The sequence below is a fragment of the Lagenorhynchus albirostris genome, chromosome 6, assembly GCF_949774975.1.
Source record: "Lagenorhynchus albirostris chromosome 6, mLagAlb1.1, whole genome shotgun sequence".
In the NCBI taxonomy this organism is placed as follows: domain Eukaryota; kingdom Metazoa; phylum Chordata; class Mammalia; order Artiodactyla; family Delphinidae; genus Lagenorhynchus; species Lagenorhynchus albirostris.
In genome coordinates, this window is record NC_083100.1 from 102,540,860 (window position 1) to 102,553,455 (window position 12,596).

Sequence of the window (12,596 nt, forward strand, 5' to 3'; positions counted from 1 at the left end):
CATATATATAAAACTGAATTGCTGTGCTGTACACCTGAAACTTACATGATATTGTAAATCAAGTATACTCCAATTAAAAAATTTTTAAAAAATAGATGCTGTTCTTGCCCTCATGGAATATGCAATCTAGTGGTACAAACAAGATTACATAATGACACAAATAGCTGTAGTGACAGGTAAAGAAATTTACTGAGGAAGGAATGTCTGGGCTGAGTTCTACAGGATGGATCCTATGTCTCAGGAAGTGTCTCCTGGGACTGAAGATGAAAGAGCAGAAGATTAACCATTCACTCAATATGTTAGTATTTGAGGCACTACATTAGCTACTAGTACAAGAGGCGAATGTGACTACAATGACTTCTTCCTCTGAAGACTAGGGGAAGACTAGGGATGGGGCAAACTGGAGGGAGTAAGTGTGTACAGAATAGATGGCAAGGCATATGCTAGAATGCAGTCAACATCAACTGGGGGGATCAAGAGATGGGGTTCAGAAGAGACAAAGATCTGTCCTGATAGAAAGGTTGGGAAGACCTTGCTGAGAATGGGCCTTAGACTGGACTTTGGAAATAGGCAAGAGGTGGTGGAGCCACCTGCTTCAACTTGACCATGTGGGCTTTGGCAGTGAGCACCAAAGCTGACACCACCCTACTCAAAGGAGGACACCCTGCTCATGTAATATGCTCCCTTGTATACTCAATGTTGTATAGTCTCATGGTGATGGTAGGATGGCAGATGGGAGAAGGAAGCTCACCAAAGGCTGAAATGTAATGTTTCTCCAGCTAGGTAATAGAGCTTAGAACTAAGTTAATTTGGTTTAGAGAAAGAATGAAGTGATATTTGATGTACCTTAGGGTTCTGGAATAAAAATCATACTGTGGCCTTTGCGTTCTCTCTCCCTCTCCCAACATGGCAGCCTCAGCAAAAATGAAGAATAGGAAGGGGAAGACTATCTCCCTAACAGACCTCCTGGCTGAGGATGGAGGGACTGCTGGAGGAAGCACCTACGTCCCCAAACCAGTCAGCTGGGCTGATGAAACAGATGACCTAGAAGGAGATGTTTCAACCACTTGGCATAATAATGATGATGATGTGCGTGGGGCACCTCCAGTCGACAATTCCATCCTGCCCACTGCTCCACGGGCTGCTCGGGAATCCAGTATCCACTGGAGCTGTCTTCCCAAATCGCCAGCCTACACTGCTTTTCTAGGGAACCTGCCCTGTGATGTGATAGAAGACATCATCAAGGGATTCTTTAGAATTCCTTCAGAGGTTTAAATATGAGCGCAGTGCGTTTATAATGTGAACTCAGCAATCCTGAGAGGTTGAAAGGTTTTGGTAACGCTGAGTTTGAGGACCTGGATTCCTTGCTCAATGCCCCAAGCCTCAATGAAGAGTCTCTAGGTAACAGGAGAATTGGAGTGGACGTTGTTGATCAAGCACAGGATAAAGACAGGGATGATCGTTCTTTTGGCAGAGATAGAAATCGGGATTCTGACAAAACAGATACAGACTGGAGGGCCCGTCCTGCTACAGACAGCTCTGATGACTACCCACCTAGAAGAGGTGATGATAACTTTGGAGACAAGTATGGAGATCGTTATGATTCAGACCAATATTGTGATGGGTATCGGGACAGTTACCGTGATGGCCCACGCCGGGACATGGATCGATACAGGGGCCGAGATCGCTATGATGACCGAGGCAGCAGAGACCATGATAGAGGCTACTATTCCAGGATAGGCAGTGGCAGAAGAGCATTTGGTAGTGGGTACCGTAGGGATGACCACTACAGAGGAGGCAGGGACCCTATGAAGACAGATATGATGACAAGATGACCGGTCATGGAGCTCCAAAGACGATTACTCTCGGGGTGATTATAGGCGTGATGATAGAGGTCCCTCGCAAAGACCCAAACTGAACCTAAAGCCTCGGAGTACTCCTAAGGAAGATGATTCCTCTGCTAGCACCTCCCAGTCCAGTCAAGCAGCCTCTATCTTTGGAGGAGCAAAGCCTGTTGACACAGCTGCTAGAGAACGAGAAGTAGAAGAGCCGCTACAGAAGGAACAGGAGAAACTGCAGCGTCAGCTGGATGAGCGAAAACTAGAACGACAGCCTCAGGAGAGACACCCAAGCTGGCGAAGTGAAGAAACTCAGGAACGGGAATGGCCGAGGGCAGGAAATGAGTCATCACAGACTGGGACCTCAGCCACATCTGGAAGAAGTAAGTCAGACCAGGATGCACGAAGGAGAGAGAGTGAGAAGTCGCTAGAATATGAAACAACCAGTAAAGAGGAAGACTGTCAGTCTCCAGCTTCTAAGCCTCCCAAACCTGAACAGCCTCGAAAGGTAATGCCAACCCCTCCACCAAAGGAGAATGCTTGTGTGAAACGAAGTTCTAACCCTCTTGATCGATCTCAGAGCTCAGACACAGAGCAGCAGTCCCGTACAAGTGGTGGAGGGAAAGTAGCTTCAGCTCAACCATCTGAGGAAGGACCAGTAAGGAAAGCAGATGAAAATAAAGTAGATGGGGTGCGTGCCCCAAAAGGCCAAAGTGGAAATTCCAGCCGTGGTCCAGGAGATGGAGGGAGCAAAGACCACTGGAAGGAGGCAGACAGGAAAGATGGCAAAAAGCATCAAGACTTCATGTCTGCACCTGAGCCAAAGAAAGCTGAAGAAAATCCAGCCTCTAAATTCAGTTCTGCAAGCAAGTATGCTGCTCTTGCCATTGATGGTGAAGGTGAAAATGAGGGAGAAGATTACACAGAATAGACCTCTGCATTCTGTGCTTTCTCCTAGTCTCTCACCACCCTGGAACATTCGAGAGCAAATCAAATCTCTATCCAGGCAAGACAAAATAAAACTCACCATCTCCTGGAAAAAAAAAAATCATACTGTGCATGATTCCTATCCTCAGGGAGCTTACTGTCAGGAGGATGGGTGGATAAAAATGTGTTAATATTGTATTTGCCACAGTGCAATTAGTGCCATAGATAAGGGCTCTTACAGGGCATTCAGAAGAAGGAAAGACCATTTGGTAGAACCAAGAAAGGCTTAGAGTATGAAGTGATATTTGTAATAGCTCATTAAGTATAGAAGGGGTTTCATAGAGAGGAGGGAAGGGCACTCCAGGTAGGGAAAAGAGTTTGAACAAAGGCTTATGAAACATGTCCCTTGTTCTAGGGCTAGAGATGAATCTGGTACTTCTAGGGAAGATTGACAGAAAAACCTTGCCTTCTCCTGGCTCAGGGTCTGATCATTCCCTACAGGGACAAGTCCCCATTGAGAATCACTATATTTTCATTGTATTCCCCCAGATCAGGGATATTTTATTGAGATATACTTCATGTAGTTTATATTAAAAATTGACACAAGTATTTATTATTTGAAATACAGTATAATATTGGACATGCTTTTTATAAAATACAAAGGACCTTTAAGGACCCTCCCTTTAGACTCTGACTCGTCGCCAATATTCCTCCTCATTTGAAAATCATCAGACTTTACTTGGGTTTAAGAAATATGTATGGGGAGCTATGAGAGTTCGTATTGGGAAGTTTGGGTCAGACTTAGCAGTTAATACTGAGTGGACACAGAAGAAAGAGATAAGATCAGAGGACTCTGGTCAGAGTAGGATGGACTTAATCAAGGAAGACATCTTTGAAAGGGTACCATGAACCAGGCATTGATGAGCAGAAAGAAAAGAATGTGAAGGGATAGTAGGGTAAGGGGAATAAATGTCCACTTAGTTCTATGTTGCAGAATAAGCAGATAATGAATGAATAAATGAATGAATAAATGCAGGTGCTGTGAAATTATTCAAGTGAAAGATCCTATGGATAGAATGAGCCACCAAGAGACGGTTTCTCCAAAGATGAGTCGCAAAAAATCGGAACTCTGTAGGTTGACAGCAAATAAAGAAAAAAAGTTATTATTGCTACTGTCACATGAGAAGAAAAGGTGTCCTTGGGGCTAACTGAAATTGAGTGCCACCACCAGACTGCTTACCTGGAGTCAGCAGGAGCGGTTGTTTGCCTGAGGGGTACCCTGGCAATTTTATCTATTCTCAGTTAAAAATCAGAGAGCTCTTCCTTTCATGTGAAATAACCCCTGAAAATCTCCTGGGATTTCAGCAGATTAACTGTGAGCAAAATTCAGGCAGAAAATAGAGGTGATGGGCAGGCTGTGGTATCAGCTGTAGAACCCAGGGTATGGAATTGGATTTAATTCAGCAGAAAATGATTTCAGGTTGAGAAGCCCACCTATTTGGACGCTCAGGCCTGAAGCAGAGTCAGTAGTTTTGGTGGCCTGGCTGCCCAGTGACAGCGACCTGGATTCCTCTCTCCACAGGCACCCAGCAGCAGGAGGGAGGGAAGAAGACGGGGAGAAGCTCATCAGTCTCCGGAGGGAGGAGAAGCTTGTTTTATCTGAGATGCAGGGCCTGCTGCCTAAAAGCCAAGCACACAAAGGCCAGCTGGGGGGCCTGGCCTCTATAGTGTGGATGCGGCCAGGGAACACTTTGTAGGTGGCTCTTGCACAAGCGTTCTACTGCCATGTTTTAAAGAGAAGGCAAAGCACAGTTATTTTCTAGAAGGTTCGAAACCTGGTCGGCTCCCCTGTTCCCTGCCCAGGTTCTGAATGATTTGAGAAGGAAGATAAAGGGGAGGCAGATAGAAGCCAGGACGGAGGAGCTTTGGTCTGCTAATGCCTCCAGAACTAGGTATGCTCGTACCCTGCCACACACATGCTGGAAAGCCCATGCTCTGGAGCAGTTCCAGAAACCGCCTGATCCCCAAGGGCAGCTCATTCCCTGGAGGAGAGAAGGGGGGCGGAGACAAGGAGGCCCAGTGGTTCTCAAACTCATCAATTTGGTCCTTGATGGGATGAGGTACCAGCTGCATGAGGAAATAATACCCTCCTCTGAACCAAGTGGTTTTCCTGATTCATTTAGGAACTAACTCAGGACTCAGAGTGTAGCAGCTTCTTCTACCCCTCCCTTCCCCATCCCTTTTAGACCTACTGTGGGCTTTGAAATCAACTGGCTTCTCTAGGACTTTATAGTAAGGAAGGCGGCTTCAGTTCCAGTTTCCTTGAAAAGGCATCCAAAAGTGCTTCCGAGGTTGAGTCTATTCAATTCAGTGAATTTCTCTCAGATCTACTAGAGGAATTCTGGATTCTGGATACTGGGAGCTGACAATAAACCTGTACTCAGCATCGGCTACATAATTTGCAGAGCCTAGGCTGAAGGGAAAATGCAGGTCCTTGTTTCAAAAGTTATTGAGAATTGTAAGCCAGTGACAGCATAGCATTGATCCAAGTTTGGGACCCTGTCTATACAAGGCCTGGTGCAACTGCAAAGCTCCCACACCGTGAAGCTAGCCCTTAGTGCTTACAGATATTATTTATGGTCTCTGGGCTATTTCCTTCCCTTCCTGTTCTCCAGTCAGGAGCAGCTCTGTCTGTCTCCCTTTTACACACACACACACACACACACACACACACACACACACACACACTTTCTGTGTTGTTGTATGTGGCTGAGTTTACTCATTTACCTTGCTGTATTTTGTCACTGTATTTATTCATTGACGTTATTTGTTCCTTCTGCGGTTGATGAACAATTGGGTTGTTTCTAGTATTTGGCTATTACAATTAGTGCAGCTGTGCACATTCCAGTGCCTCTCTCTTGGTGCATATGTGCACTTATTTTTGTTGGAATTGCTGGCTCATGGATTAAGCTTATGCTAAACTGTAGTGGTTACTAGTATTTCCCCGAAGTGATTGACCAATTTACCCCCCTATTAGTAGTAAATGATGTTCCATTTGCTTAATACTCTTGCCAACGTTAGTTGGTATTTTTTTTAAACTGTTTTTATTTTGGCCATTCTGGTTGGAAGGGTATAAAAAATTATTTATCCCTTGCCTAATTTCAGAAAGTATGGAAAGATTTTTAGACTTGTGCATAAAACACCCCTTCTATCTCAGCTTCTCTCTGTCCAGTGGCTTCACTTTTTGCATCATTTTTTTTTTTCCTCCACCTGGTGGCAAAGAGAGCCACAGCAAATTCTATTGCTATTAGAATTTGGAAAAGGAGAACCCTACAGACTAGAGGAGTCAAGGAAGACTTTGTGGAATTGATGGGATTTGAGTTAGATTTCCAAGCACTTGGAAAAGGTGAGCAGGAGGGGAAGGGATCCTTAGGTGGATTAAAGTGGAGAGAGTGGTCCCATCATAGCTGTTCCGGCTGCAGTGGCAGATTCGCCTCGGGAGCAATGGCTGGTGAGGGGCCAGAGCGTGCAGTGACTCCCTGTGGCTGAGAAGCTAGGCTGCTACCACTGGTTTGCTTGTGCCTGGTTTAGAAAAATTAATCTGGCCAAGGTCCATTCAAGGGAACCCAAGAGGAAAGGATGGAAGCTGGCCAGGATAGGAGGAAAGGCTGATGAGGGTCTGCATTAGGGTTCTCATTAGTGTCAGAAGACCAAAAAGGAGTTGGATGTATTTGGAAGGAAGAATGGATTGTCCTTCGTATGTCATAGGAACAAGGATCTTCATAGGATGCCTGATTAGATGGCTCCTGGAGAGGCACCGTGCTGTCTCCCTGTTTGGGTCCTTCCCTCCTTGCCTCCAGTACAGAACAAATATATAGATATGTATACGAGGCACCTCTCATGAAATCGTTGTCTAATTGACTAACAAAATTGTGGCAGTGCTTCTTGGGCCCAAATTTAGAAGAATGTTATAGGATTAAACTACTTGGGTGCATTTCAGCTGATTTCACGGTTTCTCGTGGTGGAAAGGAAGGTTTCTTTTATTTGTTTATTTATTATACTTCTGTAAGGATATGAAGATTACTTTGGTAGTTGGAAATCTCAAATATATATTGAATATATTTGCATGTTTGTACCTATGATATGATATAGGCTATTTTGTATAGTTCTTTTTCTCCATGGTTGCAAGGGATGACTTCCTGTCAGGTCGGCTGGAAAAGGCACAAGTTACCACTTCAATTTCTTTCACATTTTAATACTTGCATATCATGCTATTTGTGTATGAAGTTGACTGTCTCTCTATAGGGATATATGTAGATCTTTTAAATATTTAAAACAATATTTCCCCTAACGAATCCACACAAAAACTACTAGATCTGATAAACAAATTCAGCAAGGTAGCGGAATACAAGATTAACATGCAGAAATCAGTTGCACTTCCTTACACTAACAATGAAATACCAGAAAGGGAATGTAAACTATCTCTTTTAAAATCGCATCAAAACAATAAAATACTTAGGAATAAAACAATATTTCATTCTGCCCCATCCTCAAACGCCTATTTTAGGATGCAGGAGATATGTACCTAACTCTCTCTTTTGTGTCCGGAAAGCATGAGCACATGTATAGAACCAGCTTTCAATGGTTTGTGCTGAAGGGAGGTGGTGGTGGAAGGTGAATGGCCAGGGGTCTCCAATCTCTGCCAGGATGAGCCACTTCCTTTCTCACCTGAAGCCAAATGGTTGTTATTGATGTATGTGTGTGTCTGTGCATGTGGACATCTTCAAAATAAGCTGAGGTGGGTGAGAGTTTGGGGAGTAGTGTTCCAGAAGAGGGCTCCAATTAGCCAATGAAGAGGAAAGGTTGTAGATTTCTAGAGTGATGGTTTCCTGCCCTTTGCCCCACCATAAATGTCCATAAGCCTCCGAACAAGCCACCTACACTCACTGGGCCTCAGTCTCCAACCATCTAGGCTGAACGTAAGGCCATTTGTCCTACTTTTCTCTCAGCTGGATTGTGTCACATATACGTGAAAGGTCTGTATAACATAAAGAATTTTTGTTATTCGCCAAATAAATGCTTCAGAAATCCTTCAGAGATTCCCCGTGAGACATTTAGACTTGGACCATTTGACTTGGAAGCATTAGAAAGACAGGAAAAGAGAATATTTATTACCAGTTCTTATTTAGGCAGTTTGCTTATCCTGTCTATCAAAAATAAGAGCCAACAGGCTGGAGTGGTTTTGATTGGATCTCAATATTTCTCCACATTTGAACGGACTCCAAGGGTCTATTCCAGCATTTGGGCCAGAAGATCTGCACGTTCTGGAGGGGAGCAAGTTTGTCTACGTGTGCAATGGCCCTGCGCTGGCTGCAGACAGACGACGGTGTCATGTCCCCGCCACGCTAGCCATCTCCAGCGAGCAGGTTGCCTCTTCCTGCTCTGAGCTGGGTGGGTGTCGAGCCCTGGAATTAAATCCTACCAGAAGCAAGCTTCTGCTTTTAGCCACTCAGGCCACTCTGGACATTTTAACTCTGAGAAGCTGGCCTTTTCTCAGGCACTGTTCATACTTTGGGAGAGAAGAATTATCACAGCTGATATTTCTTGAGAATGTATGCACCAGTCATCATTCTAAGCACGGTCCTTCTGTGGACTCATTTAATCCTAACACTCGAGGTAAGTAATGTTACTATTCCTGTTTTACAGATGAGGAAATCGAGGTGTGCAGATGCTTAATAACTTAAACTCAACTCTGCAGAAAGTGACAACATGGGTGATATTCAAAAGACGTAACAACTAGGATGATCAAAACACTGGCCAGTCAGAGGCAAGGCTGTGCCCACTCAGAACGGATGCTACCTGTAAACAAAGCTGGTGTGGCTATCCAGGTCCCACTGGCCGAGCATCACCCCAAGTGGGGATTCAAACCCGGGCAGTCTGGCTGCAGGGTCCACATTCTCCCCACTCCTCTGTACTGTCTCTTTGCTTTCAGAGTGTCTGGCACAGGGTAGATGTCCCATCAATAGTATGCAGAATTAAGGTGCTACGGTCTAATTGCTCCCTCGTGAGGGCTTCCTGTTTGCTCTGTCTCCTGCCCCTCCTCTTGGCACCTATGACAATGCCCAGGGCGTGGTCCTGCTCTTGTGGCACTATTCCTAAGTGTTCTTCTCGTTTCTGCTCCACGGTACCCCTTCTTCCACCCTTTCAAGATCCAGGGCTCACTCACCTCCTTCCAGCCTCTCCCCCAAACAAACAACCCTTTACTCTACATGTCAGTACTTCCAACAGTCCTGCTTTTGCTCTCTCACATTGTCCCATGCCATGTGATGGCTTCCCCGAAGATATTGAGAATCTGTGGTTCTCAAGAGGTGCCTTAGGCTGATTCTGGAAAAAGTGGGGCAGGGAGAATAGGCACATACAAGGGTTTAATGACCAAACCCAGGAGGCCCTTCACGTTCCCAAGTGTCTTTTAGGGAAAGAAATAGAATTTATAGACTGGAATTTCTCCACAGATTAAAAACTGACATAGAGTTTTCTGATTCAGTAGGTCTGGAGGGGATCCTGAGAATTTGCATTTCTAACAGCTTTCCAGGTGATGCTGCTGCTGTTTGTCTGGGTACCACACCTTGGCACCATAGCACCTTACTCCTCTGTCTTTAGAGCCAGCCCTCCTCTACTTGAGGGGAAACAATTTCGGATTGATTTCACCTGGGAGCTCCGGGCTCAAGGCCCAGGGCCTGTTCTAGTCATTTCTCAGTGGTGTTGGCCACATCCTCCTTATGGGCACTTGTGTGAAGATTTTATCCTGAACAAACTCCAAACAGCTGGGCTTGCTGGGCTGAAACCAAGGGCTGCTCAGAGTGTGACGTGGTATGGTGGTGGCCATGGACAGCCAGGAGTGCATGGGATCAATGTCTGCTAGGACCCCATCAATCTCCACTTCCACATGCCTTGTGTTTTCCCATTGGGATCCTGATGTGAAAAAGCACAAGAGAGGGGCTTCCCTGGTGGCGCAGTGGTTGAGAGTCCACCTGCCGATGCAGGGGACACGGGTTCGTGCCCTGGTTCGGGATGATCCCACATGCCGCGGAGCGGCTGGGCCCGTGAGCCATGGCCGCTGAGCCTGCGCGTCCAGAGCCTGTGCTCCGCAACGGGAGAGGCCACAACAGTGAGATGCCTGGTGGAAAACATCCCTCTTACTGCTCCCCAACCCCCCTCCCAAGTTTTCCTCCTTAGAACAGTCAATCTTACCTCTTCTCTGGAATCTTCTCCAACCTCTCTAGATAGGTTACAGCTTTCGCTTCTGGGCTTCCTGAGCATGTCTTTACCACCACACTTGTGGCATCGATTTAGACTGTGAACAGCTGGAGGGCATGTCTCTCTGCCTCGTGGATCCTTGTCAAAGTGCAGGACACACCGTAGGTACTCTCTGAATGTTTGATAAATGAAAACAAAGGCAACGGTTATGAAGACAACATAGCACAACAGGTGTAATGTAGTCTGGCTTTGGAGTCATCAGACTTGAACGTAGTTCTCAGTTTTGCCACTTGTTAATTGTGTAACCCTGTATAGGAATTACTTAACTCAGCTCATTCTCCGTTTCTGATCTGCAAAATGGGTACAACAGCATCTTCCTCATAGAACTGTTGTGCTATTAAGATAATGCATATAAAGCTCCTATCACTGGGCACAGAACAGGTTCTCAGACAATGATATTTATTAGTGGGAGAACCATGTGCTGAACAGATGAGGGCTGGGTGGGCACAGGAAGAGGAGTTTAGCTTTCAGGGTTTTACCCGTTATCATCTTTCAGCCTGATTTATTGAAGTGGGATAAAGCAAGAAGCTCTAGAGGGTAGATGCGTCCTATCTGAAAGGACAGAGCAAAGAACATGGAAAGAGATAAGACAGACCCAGCAGGCGCTTCACAACCTGTCTGGCCTTTGTTTCCCTTTCTGTGTTTGTTCCTAATGGTGTTAATTCTCTGCCTGCTCTCTTTCAGGGCACCCTCTCTGTCTGTATACATCAGTGGACCTGAGCCCGACAGTAAAACCTGAATTGGCCTGTGCTGGGAACTGTGACACCAGGGATCCGTGTTTAATAGGTGTTTGCGAATGCCATCGCTTTTTAGTGTACACGATATGTCAGGGCTATTAAAATACGCTCCTTGTTCAGTCCTCTAAGCTGCACGTGGCTCTTGTATTAGCTAACCTTCCTTTGGTGCTATAGAGAGATACACCATGTAATGTGGCAGACATCCCGAGTCCTGGTATCACACTAGTATCAGTCTGGTTTTCCTCTCCTTCCAGGCATATGGACGACAGGCCCCCTGTAGTTGGGCAGCACCCTGAGCCTACTCCTGGGTGACCTGTGAGCAGAGGCAGTAGAAAACCCTCACAGCTCGCTCTGTCTTTCCGAAGGCACATGATCCTGCAGGAGGCTTTGTTTTAGGGGCAGAGCTGCAAGATTAAAACGACCTGGACCCTGAGCTGGACTGTGAGGCAATCTCCCTTAAAGAGGCACTTGTATCCCCCCAAATCCTTTGTTGCATGAAGCTACTGAAATCTGGAGGCTGTCTGTGACTGTCAGATAACCTGGCTCATTCTAATAAAAAAATCAATGAGAAAACATTACAAGTCATTTCCCACTTTTCCCACCATCCGTAGGTTATCTGCCTGTGCTTTTCATATAGTAGCCCAGGCACATCAGTTTATAATTTTCTTGATAATTGTGTTTCTGGCCTGGAGCCTGTCCTGTATTCGCCACTCCCCCGCCTAATTTTGGAGGAATCATATTCACCAAAACTGTTCAAGATGAGAACTAGATGCCACCTGGTTGGACCAAACCTACCCCTATCCTGCTGAAAAAAATTTCTCTGCTGCTCATGGTGAAGAAAGTGTACGAGCTGCTTGGTAAACAGACTCCGATCTCCGGATGGATCTTTTATTGAGAAAGTCTAGAGACATACATGAACCAATAATTAACTACTTTGTCTACTTTTATTGTTTCTTGTTTGTGTGGCCCCAAATAAGAGGAAGTAGCATAGTGTAGCTGTGTCCATGACGGACCATGAAACTGGGTTTCTAGAGGAGGCTTGACTGGGGTCAGCCGTGCTGTTAAATGTAATCCTATGTCTAGGTCCCTGTTCACAGATCCCAAAGGCACTGTTCCTATTGTGTGTGCTGGAAATGGGGTCTCTGTGCTCAAGAAACACAATGTTGACTGCACAGCATGGCAGGGCCTGAATGTGTCCCATCTGCACCTCAGTTCCTCACTGTGAAATGGGGCTACTACATACTTCCCAGACCTCTAGAAAAGACCCAGTGCTTTGTACTTTATAATTTTACTTTTTCTTTTTTACTGTGGGTAAATTTCTAAAAAACCCACAAACAATAAGGACTTCAAAAGAACCCAGGATCAGAACCATGGATGAAATCAGAATTCTGACTGATAAAGCATCCTATAAAACTCTCAGAGGTGTATCAGGATCAAGTAGGTTGGAGGACTAACCTTGTCTCCCTAACTACCTCCCTGGGGCCAGATCTGGCCTCCTGATTATTTTCTGTAAATAAAGTTTCATTAAAACACAGTCAAGCAGACTTCCCTGGTGGCACAGTGATTAAGAATCCGCCTGCCAATGGAGGGGACACGTGTTCAAGCCCTGGTCCAGGAAGATGCCGTGGAGCAACTAAGCCTGTGCGCCACAACTACTGAGCCTGAGCTCTACAGCTCGCAAGCCACAACTACTGAGTCTGTGTGCCACAACTACTGAAGGCCGCGCACCTAGAGCCCGTGCTCTGCAACAAGAGAAGCCACCACAGTGAGAAGCCCG

At 45.7% G+C, this 12,596-nt stretch overlaps 1 pseudogene; it reads left to right on the forward strand.

Moving 5' to 3' along the window:
* Nucleotides 1-906: 906 nt before the first annotated feature.
* Nucleotides 907-2,886, forward strand: LOC132521871 (eukaryotic translation initiation factor 4B-like; annotated as a pseudogene).
* Nucleotides 2,887-12,596: the final 9,710 nt, after the last annotated feature.